A 24399-nucleotide genomic window follows, 5' to 3' on the forward strand; every position below is an offset into this window, starting at 1 on the left:
AGGCACAGTACAGATTTAGCACCCACCTCTGTGGGCTTGCTTCCCACAACATCATTATGCAGATGCCACTCATTCCTGTGAGGAAAACCCATGGGAGTGGACAGTCCAGCTCTTGCCAACTAGGCCAACACAACAAGTTGACTTCTTGTGTGACCACCATGGCGTTTAGCAGCTTTCCCATGGCACCGAACCCCAGTTGTGCAATTAATCAGGTAGTTTGGGGGTAATTATCCCTGCCAACACCCCCAGGGCTGGGGGGGACGGGACTTGCTGTCACCCAGGGGTTGTCCAATAACTGCCGCTCGCTACAATGGAATGAGGGGGCAGGGACGCTGGGTGCTTAGCATTGCACGAATTGGAAACTCTCCAATGCCATCGCCATGAGCGGGAGTATTCCTGTTTTTCATCAAATATTTGAATTCCGACTTGAAAACAGGCATGTTCTGGAAAGAAGGAGACAAAAAACGACCTGTTAAACAAATCAGTCACTGAGTGCCAAGGTTTTGATCTGGAAAGGACTTTCGTCGTCTTGCTATGGTATATGTGAGGTGAGCGTCCGTTTCTCTTTTATACTTGCTATTTCATGATCTGGCAAACCTCACTAAGACAGATTTAATTAATTAAACAGAATGCAAGAGGAATTTTACAAAAACTTTGAGAATTTGGTGCTTTATGGCACAGTCCTTTGTGGAGGGCTCTATTTAGAACTGACAAGGTATCAGCTTGTTAGAAGATATGAAGGGACTTTGTCCAAAGACATGATTAGATATGCTTTTGGCTTGGGATGGTAAAATGGCGTAAATGATGGCACATTAGAAAAAAGGGCCCCCTCTATGGGGGCTGAAGACAACCAATGGATTACAACCAGGGAATATTTCACACAGGAAACTACATCTGCTTGCATGGACTCTCGTCGTATATGGATTAATATAAAAGTGAAGGTGAATCTTTGATCTCTGTAAGCTTTCCCCAAGGCCCAAGTGGAGCAAAGCTTGGATTGTAGAGGAACCAAACAATTACTGACTGTGAAATATACCTTATGGTACTGCCTCCTACGGAAGACCCCTATTCAGATTGGGAAAACTTCAGTTCGTTACAAGACTTGAAGGATTGCTGTGTTTTATGCTGTGGAATGAAAAAGGGGCCTCTGAGGGGGACTGTGCCAAAAATAATTGACGGACAACAACAGGTAGAACAAAATTCCTCTTTCACATAAATTTGCTAAATACGATTGAAAGTCTCACACCAGTGGCTGTTAAGAGATAGGATTATGATCAGAGCTATGATATTGGGAATAAACAAGAGAGAAAAAGCAGGAACAAGAAATAAAACATTTTCTCCTGACCAGCCAGAACATGGGAAGTCTTTTTAAAATATAAAATTTGGAATGTATAATTGGCTTTATTTGGATTATGATGTGGCAAGATTTGATATTCTGAGTGTTATTAATGAAAAATTAATAAAAATTATTTACAAAAGGACAACACAACAAGTTGCACCCTTCCGGGGTCCTTGCACCATACACACCCTCCCACTGCTCACACCCATTTTGTTGGCCAATTTATTTAGAGGGGGCCCATTACTGGATTCTGTTAACAGTTGAGCATTAGTCTGAGAGAACTTCCCAGGCCCATGTCCCAGAGATGCCTCAGGAGCACACAGGACCACGGTCCAGCACACAGCTCAGTCTTGGACAGCTGAAGGTCTCCTCCACATGGCAGGTGTACGAGCCACAGCAGCTGTGGGGGCTGCAGGGTTCCACCCAGAGGATGTGTCGCAGCAGGGAAGGTCCAAAGGAGGGGCTATGGGAGTAGTATGGCCCTGAGCCCTGTATCAGATATGTTTCTATCAAGGCTGATTTCGGATTGGTGCACAGAAGGGCAAGTGACCACATTCCTGTTTGTTTAATAACCCTGTCACAGTTTTTTGTCCATGTAGGGAAACACCCCACCACACACACCATATGAACTTTATGTAAAATCCTAGCTTTCCGCCATTCTGGAAGTCTCTGCTGACCAAAACAGGCATGACACTAGGGCTGGGTGATATCTGCTTTCCAATATCATAATACACCACCAGCTAAACATTGCAATATGGTGGTATATTACGATGTCAGAAAGGAGGCGGGGAGGAAGAAGGCAGTTGCCAGCCACGGAGACAATTAGTGCTCCATGAGCAGCTTCTGCCTCTTCCACAGCCACTGCCTCCTCCAGTGCCTGCCCGTATCAAGGCAATGGAGGCAGGCCCACAAACACTCCATTTGCACAAACGCCTCAGCAGCCACCACGCAGGAAAAAGAGGTAGCCCACTCCGAAGGGGAGAGATTGATCAGCTGAGAAGCTGGGATTTAACGAAGCCCGTTTCTCAGCTGATCAAATCCCCAGCCTCCAACTCGCACAAGTCAGAGTAGGGGCTTTGTTAAACTGCTGGGGTGCAGCAGCTACACGCCCCTCAGCAGAGCAGTTTAAAGAAACTGCCTGCCTGTGCGGTTCCTCTGCGGTATGAGGGCCAGAGCATGCTGGCAGCTTCACCCAGTGAAGCAGCCACCGCTCCTCAGTCCCTCTGCCACTTGGTTGATTAACGCCAGGTGAAGCTGCCAGCGCGCTCTGGCCCTCATACCAGTCTTGGGCGATGTATCAATACATCACCCAGGCCTACATGACGCATCACATAACTGCTCCATCCCAATATCAAGCTAATAGATGACAAACCCTGACCATCTCCTAATACCAGAACACATGGGGGTGGGGGATTAAGATCTTTCTCCAAAAAAAAGTAACAGGAGCTAAACACATTTTTACAAATGCAGTGTTAAAATCAGTTAGAAACTCAGATATGTAAGCTATTCACCAAATGACCCCTTAAACCTAGGTTACAGGCACAATGGAATGTCTAGTCGTCATTTTGTATATTTTCAACATTAATATATTTAATATACTGTATTTACGTGATTCTATTGCACCTTTGAATCTAATACACACCTCAATTTTCAGAACCTTGAAACCAAAAAAGTATTTGCTGGCAAATATAAATGAGTCATCAAATCTACTGTGCACCCTAATTTTGCAACGTAATTTGGCCAAAAAAGGTGTGCATACGTTATTTTAAAGCTTGTTTCAGTTCATTGTATATTATTTCCCAGAAATCCTTTATTACTTTACAATTCCACCACATATGGTAAAAGGTGCCTTCCTTTTCTTTACATTTCCAACAAGTATTATGTCGTTTGGATTGTCTACTACTTTTCCTTCTACTTTCAGTTTATTTATTAAATTTGTGCTCTGTTTTTTCTTTAGCTGCCATGCCAAAAATTTCCCCAGCATATTAGCAAATTCAAAATTTTTCTATCTTAACAACTTTATTTCCCATTCAATTTCTTGATTCACCAACATTGAGAATGGTGTTTGTAACATTTTAATATTTTGTTTTTATGGATTCTGGGTTTTTTAAACAGTACTTTTTCATTTTTAATCAATTCATCCAGCAGCTCCTGCCCCCCCTTCTCTAATCTTTTTCTGAAGGGCATTCTGTTGTATATAAAAAAAAAACCCCTCACATTACTGCCTTACTTGTATCTCATACCACATTCAAATCCGTTCCCTGATTTAGATTTAATTCAAAGAAATCTCTTAAAGTTTTTTGAGCTTTCTGCGAGGTGCTTGTATTATCCCAAATTCCTTCATTTAACTTCCACCTTTGTGGAGTCTTTCCTTTTCCCCTCAATTCCAGAAAGACTGGATTGTGGTCCGAAAGTGTCCTAAGCTGTATGTCTGCTTTATTCGTCCTCAATGACAAATAACTGGATATCCATGTTGAGTCAATTCATCCAGCAGACTGATTTGGTTCTGAGAAAAAAAGTGAATTCTTTGTCCAGTGGGTGTTTAAATCTCCAAATGTCAATCAAGTTAAAGATTTCCACCATTTAAAAAAAAGTTACAGGTAGTCTCCCTTCCTTAGTTTCAGTTTTCCTTATTGTCCTGTCCATTTCTAGGGGACTATCCCATTAATATCTCCAAGTAATATTATCTTCTTGTCCATGAATTCAAACATTTTTGCTTCTAATGTTTTATAAAATTCCAACTTTCTCTCATTTGGTACATAAATATCAACTACTACTAATTTCTCACCTTGTGACATTATCTGGATTGCTATCATTCTCATTGTGGAATAATAATTTCATATCATACTTGGCTTTTGCATAAATTACTACCCTTTTTTGTTTTATATGATGCAATAAAGTCCATTCCCAATCTTTTGTTTATCAAGACTCTATGTTAAAACATGTTCTATCTCCTTTCTTTTTACTTTGTTGTTTAGTCCATTTACATTCCATGTTATAATTTTCAAATCTATCCTGAAATTCTTTTCAAATGTCATTAATATTCTGCTAAGTCTATTTACGAGTCTTGTTCTTTTACCTTTTCTTGCTTTTCTTCTTTATTCTCTACCACCACCTTCTTCTCCTGCTATCATAGGCATTTTCCCTCCTAGTTGCTTTTTGTACTTTCTCCAGAATTTTCCTGCCTCACCTATATCTCTACATCTGTGCTTCTTCCCTTTGTTTGTGAAAGAAATACTTCCCGGAAATTCCCATATATAGTGGTACAGACGCTTCCGGTTACAGTCTCCGCTAACCCAGAAATAGTACCTCGGGTTAAGAACTTTGCTTCAGGATGAGAACAGAAATTGTGTGGTGGTATACCTGAAGCGTATGTCGTTTTTCTTCAGCAGATAGACCAAATCTTTATAAAAGGCTCTCACCTCCAAAATATATTTAGGGATATCTTTAAAAATTTGCACTTGACTATTTTCAATCTCCAAAGCCTTTTGGTAATGTAAATTCAGTATTTTGTCTCTTTCTCCTTTGGATCTTAATGTGATAAGACAATCCCTAGGCTTCTTGCCTTGCTTCCTGCCCAGCCGAAAAGCTGTTGTTATTTCCAGTTCTTCTTCCTGTAAGTCTTCTGACCAAAATTCCAAAATATTCTGTGTAAGAAATTCCGCAAGATTATCTCCCTCACTCTCTGGAACCAATCTTAATTTCAGATTTCTCTCCTTTCTCTGTAATTCCAATAAAGCTAAGGCTGCATCATGTTCATTCACTTTTTTTGTGATTGGTACAAGCTCCTTCTTCGTCTCCTCTGCAGTATCTTTTGCACTTTCAGCAATCTTTCGTGTTTCAGCACTTTCCTGAATCAGTTTATTTATAGATTCTGTGTTAGACGTTACACTTGCAGTATTCAGGTCCAGTCTTGTTGTCAGGTCAGTCAATTTTTTTGAATTGTCTGTTGACAGCTTTGTCAATGCTTCCAAAGATTGGTTTATTTTGAGCAGTGCCTGTGTCATTGATTCCATAGATGCTGTTGTGACTTTTTCCTGTGCAGCTGGTATTATACCTGATATTGAGCCTCTTTTCTTTTGTGTTTGTTTTGCTTTAGATCTAGTTGTTATTTCTTCTGCTGGGCCACTCATATCCTCAAGGTCGTTCTCACAGGAAAAACTTGCAAGTGGAAAGTTCCACTATTTCTCTTTCACTGTAACAGTTTCTCTTTAGACCCTCTAGAGGGAGCATTCAATTGTATCCAAGTGAAAAACAAAAGAAAGGAAGCCAGGGAACATAGAGCAGTAAACAAAGAGTCCAAAAGTCCACAGTAAAAGTTTCTATAACACTTTCAATATAACCAAAAGTTCAACAAAGTAATTCCATTAAAGTCCCGTAACTTTGTTTCAGACAAACCCCCAACTTTGTATCCAGTCTTAACTGACAGTTCACTTTCTCGGTGCCTAGCTCAGGCAGCCCGTCCCAGGGCTTTGACAGTGGAAAATCCTTTTTTCTCAATTTGTTTCAGGCAGGTTTACAATGTCCATTTTTTCTTCCCCCCTTCTCCTGCTTACTGGGGGGAAGTTTAGGTCGGATGTCAGGTTTTGACAGCTTAAAGGTTAACTTTCTTTAAAATGCAGCTTTGCTCTTTCGTTGCTTTGATTGCCATGCAGTCCGGGGAGGCAGACTTCCTTAATTTATGCCTTTCCCGTTTTCAGCCAGATTTCCAAATTTAATTTAGATGTCCCATTCAAATCTCTCAGTCTTACTCACGAGTGTTATGGTCGAATTTCAGCTTCAGGAAGGAATCGGCGCTCTCCGTTTATGGCGACGCGGCTTCACTCCGCGGGCTGGGTTGCGACTCTCAGCACCGCGCTCACACCCAATGCCGCTCCGGAGCCTTTAAAAAGGCTCTTTTGCAGTACCGAGGGGCGCAAAGGTGCCCACCGAGTCTCCTTGTTCACAGGCTTCAGCGCCTGTGATTTTAGGGGTCCCCCGCTCGCCGTAGCGGGTCAGACCCGAACTCGCGGAGCAGTCCTCCTTCGGAGCTCGAAGCGAGGACCGCCATTGAACGCTGGCGCCGACCGGAAGTCTCGCGCCGACCGGAAGTCCAGGACCTCTTCTGAAGGCTGGCTGGGGGCAAAAGTCTTTGTCCCCCCTGCCTGCCTTCCCAGGGGCTTTTAAATCGCCCCGGACATCGGAGAAGCCCTCCGCTGTCCCGGGGCGATCTTAAAATGCCGCCCGCCAGCATTTTAAGATCGCCCCGGACAGCGGAGAAGCCCTCCGCTGTCCCGGGGTTTTTTAAAAGGCTGGGGGTGGGAAGGAAAGCCCTTGTCCCCCCCCCCCACCAGCCTTCAGAAGAGGTCGGGGGACAGACTGTCCCCGGACCTGGTCTGAAGTCGGTTTCCATAGGAACGCATTAATTGATTTTCAATGCATTCCTATGGGAAACCGTGCTTCGCAAGACGAAAAACTCGCAAGAAGAAAAAACTTGCGGAACGAATTAATTTCGTCTTGCGAGGCACCACTGTAATCTATTTATACTTAATTCCTTATAACATTTCTACTAAAGCCATATAACTTCATTCCAACATTCTTCTAACATTCATTAATTTTACAATATTTCTATAAATAGTCTTTAAACTTTTTCCAGTCTTCTTCCACCGACTCTTCTCCTTGGTCTCGGATCTTGCTAGTCATTTCCGCCAATTCCATAAAGTCCATCAACTTCATCTGCCATTATCCAACACTTCAGTGCTTTCAAGAAGCAGCCATTCTCTCAGCCAGCAAAAAGCAGATGGTTCACAACAAAGTTTAGGGGTCTGGCAGGGCAAGTCCACCTCCTTCTTTGGCATCCGTCAATATCTTAAATTTTACTCGAGGCTTCCTGCCCTGCCAAACAAATCTAGAGACGTCCCTCTGCCACCTCCTGAAACAACCCATCCCATCCAAAGCTTGCAATGTTTGAAATAAAAGCAACATCCCCGACAACACAGCAACCCTCATCCCCACCACAGCAACTCGGCCCAACAATAACAACTTCAGATTTGTCCATATATCCGAATCCCCCTTCTCTTCAATCCAACGTCCTTCACAGTTATCCTTGAGTAGATTCACATTTCTGGCGATCATACTGACCCCCAAAAACCTCTCTTTCTCAACCGATGTTAGTCCTGTCTCCTCCTGAAACTCTGTCAAGCTTTCCTTTTCCAATTCAGGTAGGGCTCTGGTCCTCAAATTCATCTGTTTTTCTTTAAGTTTAATCATAACAAATGTCAGCTTATGTTCATCAAGTTGTCCTTGTATGGATGGGACTCTCTCTCCAATTGAATTGCTTTACATTCAGCAGCAAGGGTTTTCTCCTTGACTTCATCCGCAGTTTGCCGTATCAAAGTAGATTCCTGTATCAATTTCTGGATGGTTTCTGTATTTGTATTCACCTTTTGTCCCAGATTATTTAAACTTTCTACAATTAAGTCTATTTTAATATTTGCAGCATCCACTTTCACATTTATCACGTCTGTTTTCTTGTGAAGCTGTTCCAGCGAATCGTTTATTTTCACTAATGCGACCGCTAAGGCCTCTTCTGTCGACATTCCGTCTGTTTTTTCCTTTCCATTTGCCATAACACTTAAGAGATTCAAGGTCAATCCCAGAGTCTCACAATTTTTTATCTTGCAGCTGGAAATTCCCCTAGCCCAGCTCCTGTAAAGCAACCAATTTCAAAAGCTTCCACTAGGGGAAAACAGTTTCTATTTGTATTAGTCAATAAAGTCCTCTTTTAAACAATAATCCAATAACCCAAAGTTAGTTTCAATTTTCAGTTACTTTCACTCCTTTTTTTTTTTTTTTTTAAAGAACAGCCGGAGACAGTAGAAACAATGTATTCTCTTGTTTGGCTACCTGTTAAAGAACGTTCTAAACGCTGTCAATGAACATTCCAAAAGACATCGATCCTGCTAGCAGCCCGTTTCCAGGGTCAGAGCGGCGGTATTTTAACTCGCTTGACTCTCTCCTACAGGCATATTCAGTCCACCACTTCCCCCCCTCTTTTCCTGTCTCCAAAGTTCTTTGCCGATGGAGATTTAGTCTTTTACAAAAGGCTTTCCAAGACTTCAGCTTGCAGCCTCATTGCTTTAGTTTATTTACAAAAGGGGGAGGCGGACTTCCTGTATTGAACCTCCCCGTTTTGATACCAAATTAAACGTTTAAAAATCCAATTCTCCCACTTCAGCTCTACTCACGGGTAATTACTTTAGAGTCAAATTGTCCACAGGAAAAAGTCAGTGCTCTCCGGCAACAGCTATGCGGCTTCGCTCCGTGGAAGAAGCAGACGATTCGAAGCACCGCACCGCTCACCCCACGTCGCTCCGGATTCCCGAAACCAGGTTTCCCCGCGAGTAGGGGAGGCGCAAAAGGTGCCCGCCGAATCCCACGTTCACAGGCTTCTCCCGCCTGTGATTTTTACGGGTCTCCGCCTTCGCCGTGGCGGTACAGACCCAAATTCCCACGGGGCAAATTCCTCCTGATCAGAGGAATTCCGCCATTGCCGGAGGCACCAACCCAGAAGTCTCCAGGCTGCAGTCTTGATAACACAGCACAGCACGCAAGTCGTAATTAGCTTGAAGATTTATTGCAATACAATTAGCCTCCGACATCTAACGAAGCGTCCATGCCTTAGGAGTCAGTTGACCCTTCTGATGAGTGCTTCCTGGTTCTGCAGAATATCCAACTTCTCTCTTTATACACATCACCAGCTGTGCCTAATTAGCCTGGAAAACCACACCCATAGAACTCATAGAAAACGTCCTTATCTTCAAAGAGCAGACTTCCGGTTTGGATCGCCTGCAGTATGGGAGCGCGGAGAAGTTGCTGAACAAACTCTCCGGTCTGCACAGGGATTATAGGGGGCAACGCAAAGGCATTGCGACCCCCAGAACCTCAAGGGGGGCCCCCTTGAGGGAAGCGCAACCAGCAGCGTCGGAGGGACCCGAAGCTCTTCTGGGCTTTCTCTATTTTGGGAGGACTCAGGAGTGACGGATCGAGAGACGCACTATGGTAAGCCCTGCGAACCCTGTGCAGAAATGCCTCGAGCTCTCACTGAAAACGGCGACAAATCTCCGTAACTTTTAGAGCAACCGTTCTTGGGGCTGTTTAACAATTGTCAGCGATGAAAATTTGAAGAATAGAGCCCAAGGCGGGTTGGATGTGATCAGATTAAACTAAGGAGCCCGATCTGCATTTCGGAGTTAAGATGGCGCTGGGACGCGAATCGGGAGAGTGAAACAAAGTGAAACAAAGAAACACTTACTCACCCGCTGTAGAAAAGAAGAGGGGAAAGTCCCCGTCGGGAGTTTCACGGGGCAAAAGTATCCAAGAAAGATAGTGTCAATTCGGAAAAGAGACGTTAGAGACTTTGTATTGTATTGGATAGATTGCTAAGAATCGGATGCGGAGAAAACCGTAGAAGGAGTGTTAAGAAGATCGAAAGGAGGCGACAACTAGAGACAGAGACGGAGGGGGTAGGAGGGGGAGAGGAGAGGAGAGGAGAGAAAAACCTGTTTTAAAAATACGAACGAGTGGAACTGAGACCTGCATCCCCCCAGTAACCCACTAATGCTGATGGTAACTCTGATAGCGAGATAAAATAATTCCGGACCTCCGTTTCTCCACTTCCCCCCTTTTTGTTTTTCTATCTTTTATTTCTTTGGAGTTTTTGGCTCTCCGGAGTTTTCGGACACTGACTGCTTCTGCAGCTCTGGTTGCTGGCTGGCGACGGGAGGAGAGTCCCCGCGTGGGCTCATGCACGTACGCTAGTCCCTACTCACAATGGGCTGTAATTAAGCTGGAACTTTAAAATTAAGTTAGAACTTTAAAACCTGGCTGAATCTTGGCATTTGGATAAATATCAACGGACTCAAATATCATTTCGGACCTAATTTATAAATCTACTACGAATTCTGTTAGGAAGGCGGTGACCTCTCCTTAGTCCAGATTAATTGGAAGAATACCCCATTTCTTTTTTTTCACTTTCTGTTCTTTTTCTCTCCTGGATCTTGGGGCCAACAGAAGTACTGCCTCTCATTTGACCTTCGCTTAAAGCTAGAAGGGACTTTCAGTCTTCTATCCCCCCCTGGTGGACTACCCCAACCGTGCGGAAAGGCCCGGAAACCTGCGGGACCGCTAGCCTGCGCCATTCCCCGCCTGCCCTTTTTCGTACCTTACGTTTGCCCCCTCTTCCCCCCCCCTCCGGCTGCCACCACGAGAGCGCTAACCAGACCAAAATCGGAACATTGAAGTGCTGGCAACAGCGAGAACATTGGATTAGACCAAGCAAGTGGTCGAAGTCAGATTAAAAGAAAGACTCCTAAACGTCTGTGAGACTGCCTTTGGAATCTCTGTACCCGCTTCCCGCTTCCCTTTCCCTTAAATCCCCCTCCCCGCTCTCCCTTACCCCCCCCTTTTTTATTTTACATTTTACACCTTTTTCCTGCCTCTTCAGAGAACCAATAACAGCGTTACAACCTGCGCAAAGAGCAGGATAGTGGAACTTTATTTGACACAACTAGAACTAACCAGATTGTGCGCCCCCTAAGGGAGAGCAGGAAGAAATATAAGTTTGATTATTGGTAAGGATCGGGGAAGAGGGAGGGACCGGATCGGGCAGATGGCGGGAAGGGATGGGAAGAAGTCGGTAGGAACACCAATAGAGAGGAAAATTTCAAGGCAAGAGGAGATAAGGGACTTAGACGCTCTGTGGCTGAAAATAAAAGAGGAATTTAGACAGAATGAAACCCATATGGAAAAAAAGTTGGGAGAGATGCAGGAATCCTTTGATAAAAAAATAGAACAGGCAGTAGGGGAAATGTCAAACAAAATTAAAGATTTAACGGTCCGAACAAAGTCCTTAGAGGACTCAAATAGGAAAATGCAGAGAGAGATGAAAGATCAGAGAAGAGAAGCTGGGAAAATCAAGGAAAACTTCGAGGAACTAAACAAAAGTCAAGACCAAGTCTTAGATAATTTAGCCATGATGGAAATGAAACAAAAGCAGTTGAATTTGAAATTTAGAGGAATAGGAGAAGTAAGAGATGAGGATATAAAAGGAAAAATGACAACAGAACTGGCAAGGTGGCTAGCATTGAGAGAAGACGAAGTTGCACAAACCATAGAAAACGCTTTTAGAATAAAAATAAGACCGAAGCAAAACAAACAGAAAAAAACTCCAGGAGATTGCTTGGTGATTTTCAGATCGATAGAGATGAGAAATAGAATTTTGAAAGAAAGTTATCAGAAGAAATTGATAATCGATGGAAGGCCAATTATCATTTTTAAGGAAATACCAATCAGGCTCCTTCGTAAAAGAGAGGGCTACAAACAGATAGTCAACACTTTGAGAAAGAATGGCATACAGCATAGATGGGAATTCCCTGAAGGGATTTCCTTTTTTTATAAGGAAAAAAGATTCAAGATAACAGAGATTCAGGAAGTTAGCAAATTCCTCCGCAGATACGAAAAAGATCTAGGGGGGTTAGTAGAGAGATATGGAGGGAGGGGTGGAGAGAGGGGGGGAGGGGGGAGCGGGTTTGGGGGGGAGGCTGGAGGGGGAAGAAGGAGAGGGGGTGGGGGGGGAGAGGATCAGGGGGAGGAGGAGAGAGAGGAAGAGACAGGTGAGGAACAGGAGGAAGTAGAGAATTAAAACACCTGAACTCAAATCGGCCAAGAGTTTAAAACTTAAACCGACAAATTACTGACCTTCTAGATAATGAATCTCAAAATTCTAACATGGAATGTAAATGGTCTGAACGAAAAAACAAAAAGGAATAAAATAGCAAATGTGTTGAAGAAGAAAAAATTGGATGTAATCTGTATACAAGAGACTCATGTAGTTAAAAAGCACAAACATGTATTAGTCAATAAGAACTTGGGAACAGAATTCATAAACTCCGGGAGAGAGAAAAAAAGGGGAGTGGTAACATATCTTGATGGAAAATGGGAACCCAAACTGATATATAAGGATGAAGAAGGAAGGATTCTGGGGGTTCAAATAAGCTTTAAGGGAGAGAAAATTAACGTTGTAAACATCTATGCCCCAAACACAAATAGGTTAGAGTTCTATAAAAAATTGGAACAAGTATTATTAGAATTAGGAGATAATAAGATGATACTATTGGGAGACTTCAATGCAGTGCCGACATTAGAAATGGATAGACAAACAGAAAAGAGAAAAAGAAAACAGGGAAAGTTGCCGGAATCATTCCATAATTTAGAAGAGAATATGGACCTAACAGACGTATGGAGACATAAGCACCCAACAGAAAAACAGTTTACTTTCTTCTCAGAGGTACACAAAAGTTGGGGAAGAATAGACCAAATTTGGGCCTCAAGAGCAATCACCTTAAGAGTTACAAAATGCGAAATCCAACCGAGAACCCTCTCCGACCATAACTCGATAACTTTGGAAATAAAAGGGGAATCGCAAGGAGGCTTCAGATGGAGATTAAATGATTATTTGCTAGATAATGAGGAGGTCATTGAAAAAGCCAAAGCTACTCTAAGAGAATATTTAGCTTTAAATCTTAACACAGGAACAAATATAGAAACAGTCTGGGACGCAAGTAAGGCAGTCTTAAGAGGACTCTTCATCCAGCAGAATAATTACAGGAAAAAAATAAAGCAGCAAAAGATAGAGGAAATACTCAGACAGTTAAGGGAGCATGAGAAAAAATTAACAAAAAACCCAAAAGATGAACAAAGTCTACAAACAATAAAAATATTACAAAGACAATACTCAATATTAACGAATCAGGAAATAGAATGGAAAATCAAATCAATGAGGCAGAGATACTTCGAATCGGCGAACAAAACGGGGAAATTCCTAGCCTGGCAATTGAGAAAAAGACAGAAGCAAAACGTTATAAATAAAATAATGGTAGGAGAAGAATTAATAATAGACCCAAAAAGAATACAACAAAATTTCCACCAATTTTATGAAGAGCTGTACAAAAAAGGAGAAGAGGATGCAACCCAAATAGAAAAATATCTGGAGAGGTGCACAGGGAAGACTGTCACAGAAGAAGAAAGAACTCAACTAAATAGACCTATAAGCTTAGAAGAAATTGAAAGGGCAATAAAAAAAATGAAACTGGGAAAGGCACCAGGCCCGGACGGTCTATCGGCAAAATATTACAAAGTTCTGGGAGACCAACTCGTACAAATACTCTGTGATACCATGAATAATATTCTAAGAGGAGGGAAAGTACCCGAGTCATGGAGGGAAGCCTTTATTACACTAATCCACAAACCAGACACAGACAAATTGAATATGAAGAACTACAGACCAATATCGCTATTAAATAACGATTATAAAATATATGCCGATATCATGGCGAGTAGATTGAAAAAATGTCTAATAAACCTAATTCATAAAGACCAAGCGGGGTTCCTCCCAAATAGATTCCTGAAGGATAATGTGAGGCATGTGGTAAACATAATTGAATATCTGGAGGTTAACAATAACATACCGGCGTCCCTGATCTTTATAGACGCAGAAAAGGCGTTTGATAACGTCTCCTGGCGGTTCTTATTAAAATCTATAGAAAAGGCAGGGATCGAGGGTGAATTTCTGAAAGGGATACAGGCAATATATTCAGATCAATATGCCAAATTGGTAATAAACAATAACATCACGGATAGGTTTAAAATAGAAAAGGGAACGAGGCAGGGATGCCCCCTTTCCCCACTCTTGTTTATTCTGGTCCTAGAAATTTTGGCGAATAAAATAAGATCAAAACCGGAGATAAAAGGGATCAAAATAGGATTTAAAGAATATAAACTAAAGGCATACGCGGACGACCTGATGTTATCCCTCGAAGAACCGCAAGAAAGCATGGGTAAAGCACTGGAGATATTGGAGGAGTACGGTAAAGTCTCGGGTTTCAAGTTAAACAAAACTAAAACAAAAATGTTGACGAAGAATATAGGAAATGATGGGAAGGAAGGATTAGAAAGTCAATATGGAATCAAAGTGGCAAAAAAAATAAAATATCTGGGAATTTGGCTAACATCTAAAAATATAAATTTAATCGAAGATAATTACACACCAACATGGAACAAAGTAAAAAAAGATCTGGATGTCTGGAATAGAGTGAACCTTTCGTGGCTGGGCAGGATGGAAGCAATAAAAATGAACATACTCCCCAAGATGCTTTTCCTATTTCAAAACATACCTGTCATCAGAGGGACCAAAATATTCAAGGACTGGCAGAAAACCCTTTCGAGATTCATATGGCAGGGAAGGAGGCCAAGGATTAGATTTAAACTACTCACAGATCGTAAGGAGAGAGGGGGGCTAGCAGTACCTGACCTAAGATTATATTATGAGGCGGCCTGTCTTTGCTGGGTCAAAGACTGGATAACCTTGGAGAACACAGATTTGTTGGACTTAGAAGGGGCCGACAACAGGCACGGCTGGCATGCCTACCTCTGGTCAAATAAAGAAAAGACACATAAAGGGTTCTCGAACCACATTATTAGAGGTCCCCTGTATGAAGTTTGGGAAAAAAATAAAAAATTATTAGAATGGAAAACACCTTGGTGGTTATCCCCAACAGACATCTTATCAATTAAAAAAATAAATATGGAAGAGCAAAAATTGACGTATGAAGACCTATTGGTAAGATCCCAAGATAGTTGGAGGTTAAGGCCGTACGAAGAAATAAAGGGGAGACTGACGGGCTGGCTCCAGTACCATCAAATAAATGCAAAATGGACGGAAGATAAAAAAACAGGAATGAATGAAAAGAAGTCTAAATTTCAGATTGAAATAATTGAAAGTAAATCCAAAATATTATCCAAGATGTATAACATACTACTGGAATGGGAAACTAAAGACGAAGAAATTAAGGAAGTTATGGTCAAGTGGGCGATGGATTTGGGGCATAATATAGAATATAAAAAATGGTCAAAATTGTGGAATGAGGGACTGAAATTCACGGCAAGCGCTGCAATTAGAGAAAACCTGGTAAAGATGGTATATAGATGGTACCTGACTCCAGAAAAACTAAGCAGGATGTATAAAACTGCAGATAAGGCCTGCTGGAGATGTAAAATAAAAGAAGGCAGTTTTATACATATGTGGTGGACATGCGAGGATATAAAAAAAATTTGGGATCAGGTATATAATGAGTTAAAAAAGATATTTAGATACACATTTCCCAAAGACCCAGAAGCCTTCTTACTAGGGATGGTTGGGAAAGAAATCCAAGAAAGAGACAAAACCTTATTTCAATACTCAACAGCAGCGGCCAGAATATTAATCGCGCAAAACTGGAAAAGCACAAACCTTCCAACGGTGAGGGATTGGCAACTAAAATTATTTGATTTTATAGAACTGGCAAGGATGACGCAAAGAATTAGGGATCAAAAAAATACAAAGTTAAAAGAGGATTGGGACAAGCTTATGGTTTATTTTGAAGATAATTTTAGAAACCTACCAACTATAGCAGGAGTGTTATAAAACTTCCGATGCTTATACCAAAAATCAATACCAGCAGTAATAACAAACCTATTGAAAGTATGAACCCGAAATCAGTAGGGAAGGAAGTCGACGTTTTTAGTGTTGTATTTCTTTTTCTGTTTCTCTTTCCTATTTTCTTAGTTATTTTCTTCTTGCTTTACTTTGATGAATGTATTTGTTTTTTCTTTTTGTATGTGTTAAAAGAACTTAATAAAAAGATATTAAAAAAAACCCTAATTAAAAAAAAAAAAAGAAAACGTCCTTATCTTCACCTTTTTCCTGTTTCGTGATGAATGATATCTGACTTCTCTCCCTCCCACTCCCTGCTAACTCCTTATCTAGATTCCGTTCTGGTGCAGATGAGGGGAAGGGAGACTGCTCCTAGCTGTCTGCTTCCTAACTCATGCTGTGTTTCTCTACTTGGGGCAGATGCGTTCATGACAGAGGATATAGCACACTCGCCAAAAATAAAATGTCAAGTCCAAGCACGCAGGTTTCACCTTGCTCTTAAAATTGTTTTTGTTTTGTTTTTTGAATAGGTTAAATTCGTTTTTTAGTGTCCTCTTTTCAGAGTGCAAAAATGAATAAAAGTCAGCAGAGTCTGTAACTAGCTAGCTGACCACAGCATATAACAAAATGAATTAAAAAGAGACATTCCACTCGAAGTCAGTATCAGGAAGATCTCAGTCCCCAACTCAAAGTGGGGGGGGGGGGGCTCATAAAACCACTGTATTTAAAGTCCTCTTGATTACTAAGTCAAATCCAAAATACAATCTGTCAGGGAAGTGCAAACGACTCCGGGAACTGGCCGAAGGGTCATGCCCTCAGTATCCGGGGCTGGTCTTGCACCAGGGCCTTCTGCTGCACCACGGTCACCTGTACATCCCGCCAGGGCCACTGCGGGCTGAGGTTCTCCGGATGACCCATGATGCCCCAGCAGCAGGACACTTTGGGCGGTATTGGACCACGCATCTGGTAAGCCACGAGTTTTGGTGGCCCCGCTTGAAGGCTGACGTGGCTCGCTACATCACTGGTTGTGACGTCTGCCAGCGGGCCAAGGGCCCTACCGGGCGACCCCCCAGCCTACTTCAGCCGTTGCCAGTCCCACCACGTCCTTGGCACACGGTTTCGCTGGACTTTGTGGTGGACTTACCGCCGTCTCGTGGCTGTACTTGCCTCCTAGTTTTCTCCGACCATTTCACTAAGATGGTGCACTGTGCTCCCTGCCCATCCGTTCCCACAGCTAAGGAAACCGCTCAGCTATACCTTCAGCATGTCTTCCGCCTGCATGGCCTACCTGAGCGTGTGGTGTCCGTCCGGGGTGTTCAGTTCACATCCCGTTTCTGGCGAGTATTGCACCAGACCCTCGGGACAGAGGTCTGTCTATCATCAGCCTACCACCCATAGACCGATGGCCAGACAGAACGGGTGAATGCGTTGCTGGAGCAGTACCTCCGGTGTTGCTGCAGCTACCAGCAGGATGACTGGGTCGACCACCTAGCATTGGCGGAGTTCGCCTACAACAACGCGGTGAATGCGTCCACCCAGCAGACCCCATTCCAGGCCAGTTACGGTTATCATCCGCGGCTGTTCCCGGATGTGCTGCCGGCATCCGCGGTCCCTGCGGTGACAGAGTGGCTTCAGGAGCTCCAGTCTCAGCAACAACTATTGATGGAGCAACTGCGCCAGGCCAAGGAGGCGTACAAGGCCCAGGCCGACCACCACCGCCAGGTGGGGCCAGAACTCCACGTCGGTGACCTGGTATGGCTCTCCACTCGCCACCTTCACCCCTCTCAACCTACGCGGAAGCTGGACGCCCGTTTCACCGGCCCGTTTCCCATCGTGGACCAGGTCTCGCCTGTGGCATTCCGTCTCCGGTTGCCCGCAACCCTGAAGGTTCACCCGGTATTCCACAGGTCCCTTCTGAGTCCGGTGGCCCCGCCCGATGAGTTCCACCTGAACCGTCCCCGACCGCAGCCAGTTTTGGTTCAGGGGGAGCCTGAGTACGAGATGGAACGCATTCTGGACGCCTGATACCGCAGTGGAAAGCTGCAGTATCTCATAGACTGGAAGGGGTATGGACCTGAGGACCGTTCCTGGGAACCAGCAGCCAACGTCCACGCGCCTGCCTGCCTCCGTGATTTCCATGCGGCGTACCCCAACAAGCCGGGTCCGGACCCTCGGTTGAGGGGGGGGCTGGGAGGGGGGATAGTGTGATGGCCTGGCAATCTGATTCAGAATCTGAACCTGAGGAGTCCCAGCCTGCACAGGAGTCCCCGCCTCCAGGGCCGACTGAGCCGGGGCAGGGGCTTGAATCTGAAGGGCCTGCACCTGCGCCGGATCCTCAGGAGCAGACACCAGATGTATCCACTCTGGCTCCGGAGGTGATTGAGGGCCCATTGCGTACAGGTGCGCCTCTCCCAGCCATGTCAGATGAAGGTGAAGCTGCCCCTGGGTCCAATAACCCTCCAGCCTCTCCTGAGCTGCAGAGGCTCAAGGCAGAGAGGCGGGGGGAACTGGGTTCTCTCAGGAGGAGTGCTCGCCTTAAGGCCAGGAGAGGCGGGTCATCTGTGGGCCGGGACCGCCCGTGGCCTCAGAGGAAATAAAGGCCAGTCAGCCGAGTCCCAGGTTGCAGGAGCAACGTCGTTGGAAACCTGTTTCTGCCAGCACCCAGACCTGTTCTTCCAAAGTTCCCAACCATGCCCGGCTTCTTGCTTTGGACCCCGCTTCGCCCTTGGTGGACAGCCTCCAGACCCTCGACCCAGGACCGGACTCTGACCACGCCTCACAGTAACCTCCCCCCAGGACCAGCACAAGCAGAAAGTGAAAATAACATGGACATGAAAGAAATATTAGCAGCAATGGAAAGAATGAAGAAAAATCTAGGAGAAAAAATAACAGCTCTGGACGGAAATATAAGAATGCTTGACGGATAAATGGGGGAAACTAAAACGATCATTAGGAGGAAGAATATCTATGATTAAAATGATGATACTCCCCAAAATTCTATTTTTATTCCAAATGATTCCAATTGTAATAGGAACTAAATATTTTATAAGCTGGCAAAGAGATCTTGCAAATTTTATATGGCAGGGGGGAAAGGCAAGGATGAAATTAGAAGTAATGACGGGCCCAAAGGAAAGTGGAGGATTCGCAGTGACAGATTTAAGGAAGTATTTTGAGGCAGCGTGTTGGTGTTGGATAAAAAAATGGATATTATTAAAAGATAATGAAGTCCTAACACTAGAGGGCTGGGACAAAATATACGGCTGGCACAGCTATTTATTCTATGACAAAAAAGAACAACATAAAAAAATTACAAATCACATAGTAAGAAAGGCTCTATTGGATGTCTGGGAAAGAACAAAAGGAAAAATTATTGAGAAAACTCCCCAATGGGTTTCGCCAGTGGAAGCAACCACAACATTAAAGAGTAATGTAAAAGAGACTTGGCCAACATATAGGGAAATATTAGAGGATGCAGGCGGAAATATTAAATTAAAAACTTACGAACAATTACAAACATCTGGAATAAATTGGTTACAATATTATCAATTAAAAGCAACATATGAAAAAGACATAAAAGGGGGGGTGAAAATAAAACCTCAAAATTAGAAAAGGAAATATTGCAAAGCGATCAAAAAATACTTGCAAAAATGTATAGATTATTAATGAAAACCACCTTAGAACAAGAGATGAAAGGGGAAAACATGTTAAAATGGGAGCACGATTTGGGATATGAGATAGATCTGGAAAGATGGAAAACTTTTTGGGAGGAAAACAAAAATTTTACTGTGTGTGATTTATGAAGGGAGAATTTCAGGAAAATTCACCACAGATGGTACCTAACCCCTGACAGATTGTCAAAAATAAATAAAAGGAACAACGACAAATGTTGGAAATGGAACAGAACAAAAGGTACGTTATACCACATGTGGTGGACTTGCTCAAAGATTAAAACCTTTTGGGACATGATCCATGATGAAATAAAAAAATTGATAAAGACATCACACACAAAAAAGGCAGAGGCATATCTATTAGGAATTCTAGATAAAGATATCCCAAAAGATAAAACTAATTTATTTCTATACGCGACAACAGCGGCAAGAATTTTGATTGCTAGCTACTGGAAAGAAGACAGCATCCCAACAAAAAGAGAATGGTTGGGGAAACTTTGCGAGTACCTGGAATTAGCAAAATTGACAGATATAATAAGGAGAAAATCCAAAACTATGGTTATGAAGCAATGGGAGTTCTTAAATGATTATTTACAAAACCAGGGCTCAACTACAAAAATCTGGTTGTGTTTAGAATAATCTTGTGCGTAAATACAAAGTGAGACATTAAGGAAATCCAAAGGGAAAATATGAAGAACAGAGGTTCTGACGAACGGATTATTAAAAACGCGTGAGGTAAACGGTGGAAGTCTCTCTCTTTTTTTAAGGTAGATAAGGACAAGATGAAATAATACAATTGAATATAAATATAGATGGGAAACGGCTATGTATTGTGAGTACTTATCTACTTTTAAAAATTTTCACTTACGATCTTTTTCTCTTACTTCTTTATTCTTTGTTCTTTTTTCTGATATTTTATCTTTCACTGCTTTATTGTGAATAGCATTTTATAGAGGTATAAATAACTGTAAATATGAAAAGAGACAAAATATTCTCTTAATTTATTTTCCTTGGTTAGATGTATTTTCTTTTTCTTTTGTATTTTCTTTTGTTGTGAATATGTATGTTTTCTAATTTGTATTTAATAAAAATATTAATTTTTATTTTTTTTAAAGGAAGAACTTTCTGACAGTAGGAGCAGTTCAGCAGTGGAACTGGTGCCCTCATTGGAGATTTTTAAAAGCAGAGCTTTGATGGCTATCTGTCATGGATGCTTTAGTTGTGATTCCTGCATTGCAGGGGGTTGGACTACATGACCCTTGAGGTTCCTTCTGCTGGAATTGTTATGGTGTGCCAATTTCCATAAAAACAACAGCTACTTGATTGATCAGGCCCGGCACACAGCTTCCAGCATGCGGAGACCCAGGTTGGAGTAGTGATAAATCACAGGACAACTGATCTTCAGACAGACCTACCGTCAGGCAAATTAAGATGTTAAACTGTTATACAGGAGTCCATTAGCAGCAGTCAGAGCCCTGGCTGTGGTCCATACACTTGAATCCCAGCAGACAGTCATGAGTCCATCCTGGAGAGTCAATGCACAGCAAAAGCAAAGCTGCTTTTATAGACCCGACACTCATTTCCCATGTGTCTGTATGTCTGGTGATCTCACTATCCTGCCTTGAACACCTGTGTTCTGAGAAGGAATGAAATTAACCCCTAATACCTTCCAACTCTACAATTCTATGATTCATGAAAATTAGTACAAAGGAGTGTTAGGAAGCTGCCTTATACTGAATCAGAACGTTGGTCCATCTAGCTCAGTATTGCGTACTCTGACTGGCAGCAGCTCTCCAGGGTTTCAGGCAGGGACTCTCTCCCAGCCCGACCTGGAGACACCAGGGATTGAATTTGGGATTTTCTGCATGGAAGGTGAATGCTTTAGCACTGCACCATGGATCCTTTGGGGAAGGTCTGTGGCTCAGTTGTAGATCAGCTTTGTATGCAGAAGGTCCCAGTTTCAATCCTTGCTGGCATCTCACAGTGTGGCTTGGAAAAGCCTTCTGTCTAAAACCCCAGAGAGCTGCCGTCAGTCACTGCAGACAATACTTAACTAGATGGATTCAGTAAGTATCAGGCAGCTTCTAGGTCTGGGTGATATCTCACCCCAAACAGGTTTGAAGTCCATATTGTGATAACAATTCCATACTTTTTGACCTGGCAATATATTGCAAACCGTGGTGTATGGGTGTGTGTTCTATGCAAAAAACATGATGTGGGGAAAACTGAAGCCAACACAGCTCCATCCTTATTTCAGACATCGTGATATATCAGTATATCGCAGTGTTTAGCTGCTGATGTAACACAATGTTGAAAACCAGATATCACTCAGCCCAAGCAGCTTCCTGTGTTCCTACCAGCCTCTGAATGACCTTTCTTGCCCACCCTTCACTGCACATCACAGTGTGGTATTAATGAAGGCTGCACAAGCTCCTAATCCCTACCAAGTTTCTCTGCCTGCAGTGCGGGTAGGGCTGCCTCCAAGGGTGCTTTAAGCTTGTTTCACTTTTAAAATATTCTTTTTAATGTATTGAAATAACTATTTATTCCATTTCTATCCCACCTTTCATCTGTTCGTGATCCCTGGGTGGGTTAAGAACATAAAGCATAGTGACAGTGAAAATACAAGATCTGGTAAAATTGAACTGAGAATCATAGAATCTTAGAGCTGGAAGCGACCCAAGGATCATCTAGTCCAACCCCCCGCAATGCAGGAATCTCAGCTAAAGCATCCATGACAGATGGCCATACAGCCTCTGCTTTAAAACTTCCAAGAAAGGAGAGTCCACCACCTCTCATGGAAGTCTGTTCCACTGCTGAACATCTCTTACTGCCAAAGTTTTTCAGATGTTTAGTCGGGATCTCCTTTCTTGTAACTTGAAGTCATTGGTTCAAGTCCTACCCTCCAGAGCAGGAGAAAACAAGCATGCTCCCTTTTCCATGTGACAGCTCTTAAGATATTTGAATATGGCTATCATATCTACTCTCAGCCTCTTTTCCAGGCTAAACATACCCAGCTCCTTCAAGCGCTCCTTGTAAGGCTTAGTTTCTAGACCCTTGATCATCCTAGTTGCCCTCCTCTGCACATATTCCAGCTTGTCAACAAGCTTCTTAAAATGTGGTGCCCAGAATTGGACACAGTATTCCAGGTGTGGTCTGACCAAAGCAGAATGGAGTGACCCAGGACCAGACTTTGACTACGCCAACGGTAACCTTCCCCCCGGGACCAGCACAGGGAGGCTAGCAACATTCCCAAGCCCTCAGCATGAGAGTCTAGAAGGTGCCACAGTTTTTAAAGCACAGCAATGCTTTACCTGCGGAAAATTAGAAATATCTGCAGAAATATTGTTAAAAAGGCAACAAGTTTAAACGTGGCTCCAGAGGAAGAGGTGGGGAGAAGCCTCAGAGACCTTCCCAACCCAAAGCTTTGGTCATACGCTGTTCCATTCAGCGTATGCACAGGTTTTTTTTGTTATGGACAAAACATGCAACATGTCATCTTTGTAAGGATAAAAGTCTGTTCATCCAGCTTGAAAAGAAGGAAATAACAACAACAACAACAACAACAACAACAACAACAACACTGGTCAACAAGAAATTTGTTGTCTGCGTTTTTTCAGTTGATTTCGGACAAATCTGATGCGCTGAATCCAAAAATCACATTGGTTTTGCTCAATCAGGTCAAGTTTTTGAGCTATGGCCACATGTCCTTTTTTTACATTTTTGTTCACATGTACGCTTGTGTGGAGCATTTTAGAAGAAGTTGGTGGGGGTAAAATGGCATGTTGAATAATTGTTTTGATTGGAAATGATTATTTTAATGACAAGAAGTATTCAGGTCCGATAGTTCTGGGTGATTATGTCGAAAAGGGATCAGTTTGAAGTCATAAAACCTTGAAATCTTCCATAAATTGGTGCACAAGTTTCATAAGGTGTGCTTACCATGCTTATTTTGGTATTAAACTTGGTGACCAGGATAAAGCTTGGGCGCCACACATGGTGTGCAAGGCATGCACCGAGACTCTACGTGGGTGGACCAATGGCAAGAGGAGTCTGAACTTTGGAATTCCCATGGTTTGGAGGGAGCCGACAAACCATGTCACTGACTGCTACTTCTGTGCTGTTGATGTGATCTGGGATCAACAGAAAGAACCGGAACAGCCTCAAGTATCCTGATCTTCAATCAGCACGTCATCCTGTAGCTCATTGTGATGAAATTCCAGTGCCTGACATTAGTGACGAAGATGCCTCCAGTGTTGAAGGACATGAAGAGGAAGAAGTGGTTCTTGAAGATGATGCTCCACATCCATTTTCCCTCAGCTTGTCAAAGGACTCTGCCGAACTGTTGGCATCCAGATTGAAGGAAAAAAACCTCCTCTCTGACAGTGCTCGCATCAGCTTCTTCCGCAACAGGCATCAAGTGTACCTCCGTTTTTGGTGATATTGCACAGCTTCGGCTCAAGCTTGGAGTGCCACAGTATGAACCCAAAGATTGGAGACTGTTCATTGACAGCAGCAAGCGATCACTGAAATGTGTTCTGCTACACAACGGCAACCAGTTTGCCTCTATAACCCTGGCTCACTCGAGTACACTGAAGGAGAACTATGAAGCGGTGAAGTATGTGCTGGAGAAAATTGGTTATGATCAGCATAAGTGGTTTATTTGTGTTGACCTGAAGATGGTGAACTTTTTGTTGGGACAACAGTCTGGCTTCACCAAGTACCCATGTTTTCTGTGCATGTGGGATAGTAGGGACCGTGCTCAGCATTACACGAAGAAGGACTGGCCTGTGCAGGAGGAATTGGTGCCTTGCAGAAAAAGGAATGTCATCAACGACTCTCTGGTGGAAAGAGACAGAAGGGAGAGATTCCATCAGGACATG

At 43.1% G+C, this 24399-nt stretch overlaps 1 protein-coding gene across 20 annotated transcripts in view; it reads right to left on the bottom strand.

Annotated features, from left to right (window-relative positions):
* The window catches only part of LOC144326360 (far upstream element-binding protein 3-like), a 359673-nt gene that overhangs the window by 283400 nt on the left and 51874 nt on the right, over window positions 1-24399 (bottom strand). The gene's annotated exons all lie outside the window — the stretch shown is intronic.

This window comes from Podarcis muralis, chromosome W (genome assembly GCF_964188315.1).
Source record: "Podarcis muralis chromosome W, rPodMur119.hap1.1, whole genome shotgun sequence".
NCBI lineage: Eukaryota > Metazoa > Chordata > Lepidosauria > Squamata > Lacertidae > Podarcis > Podarcis muralis.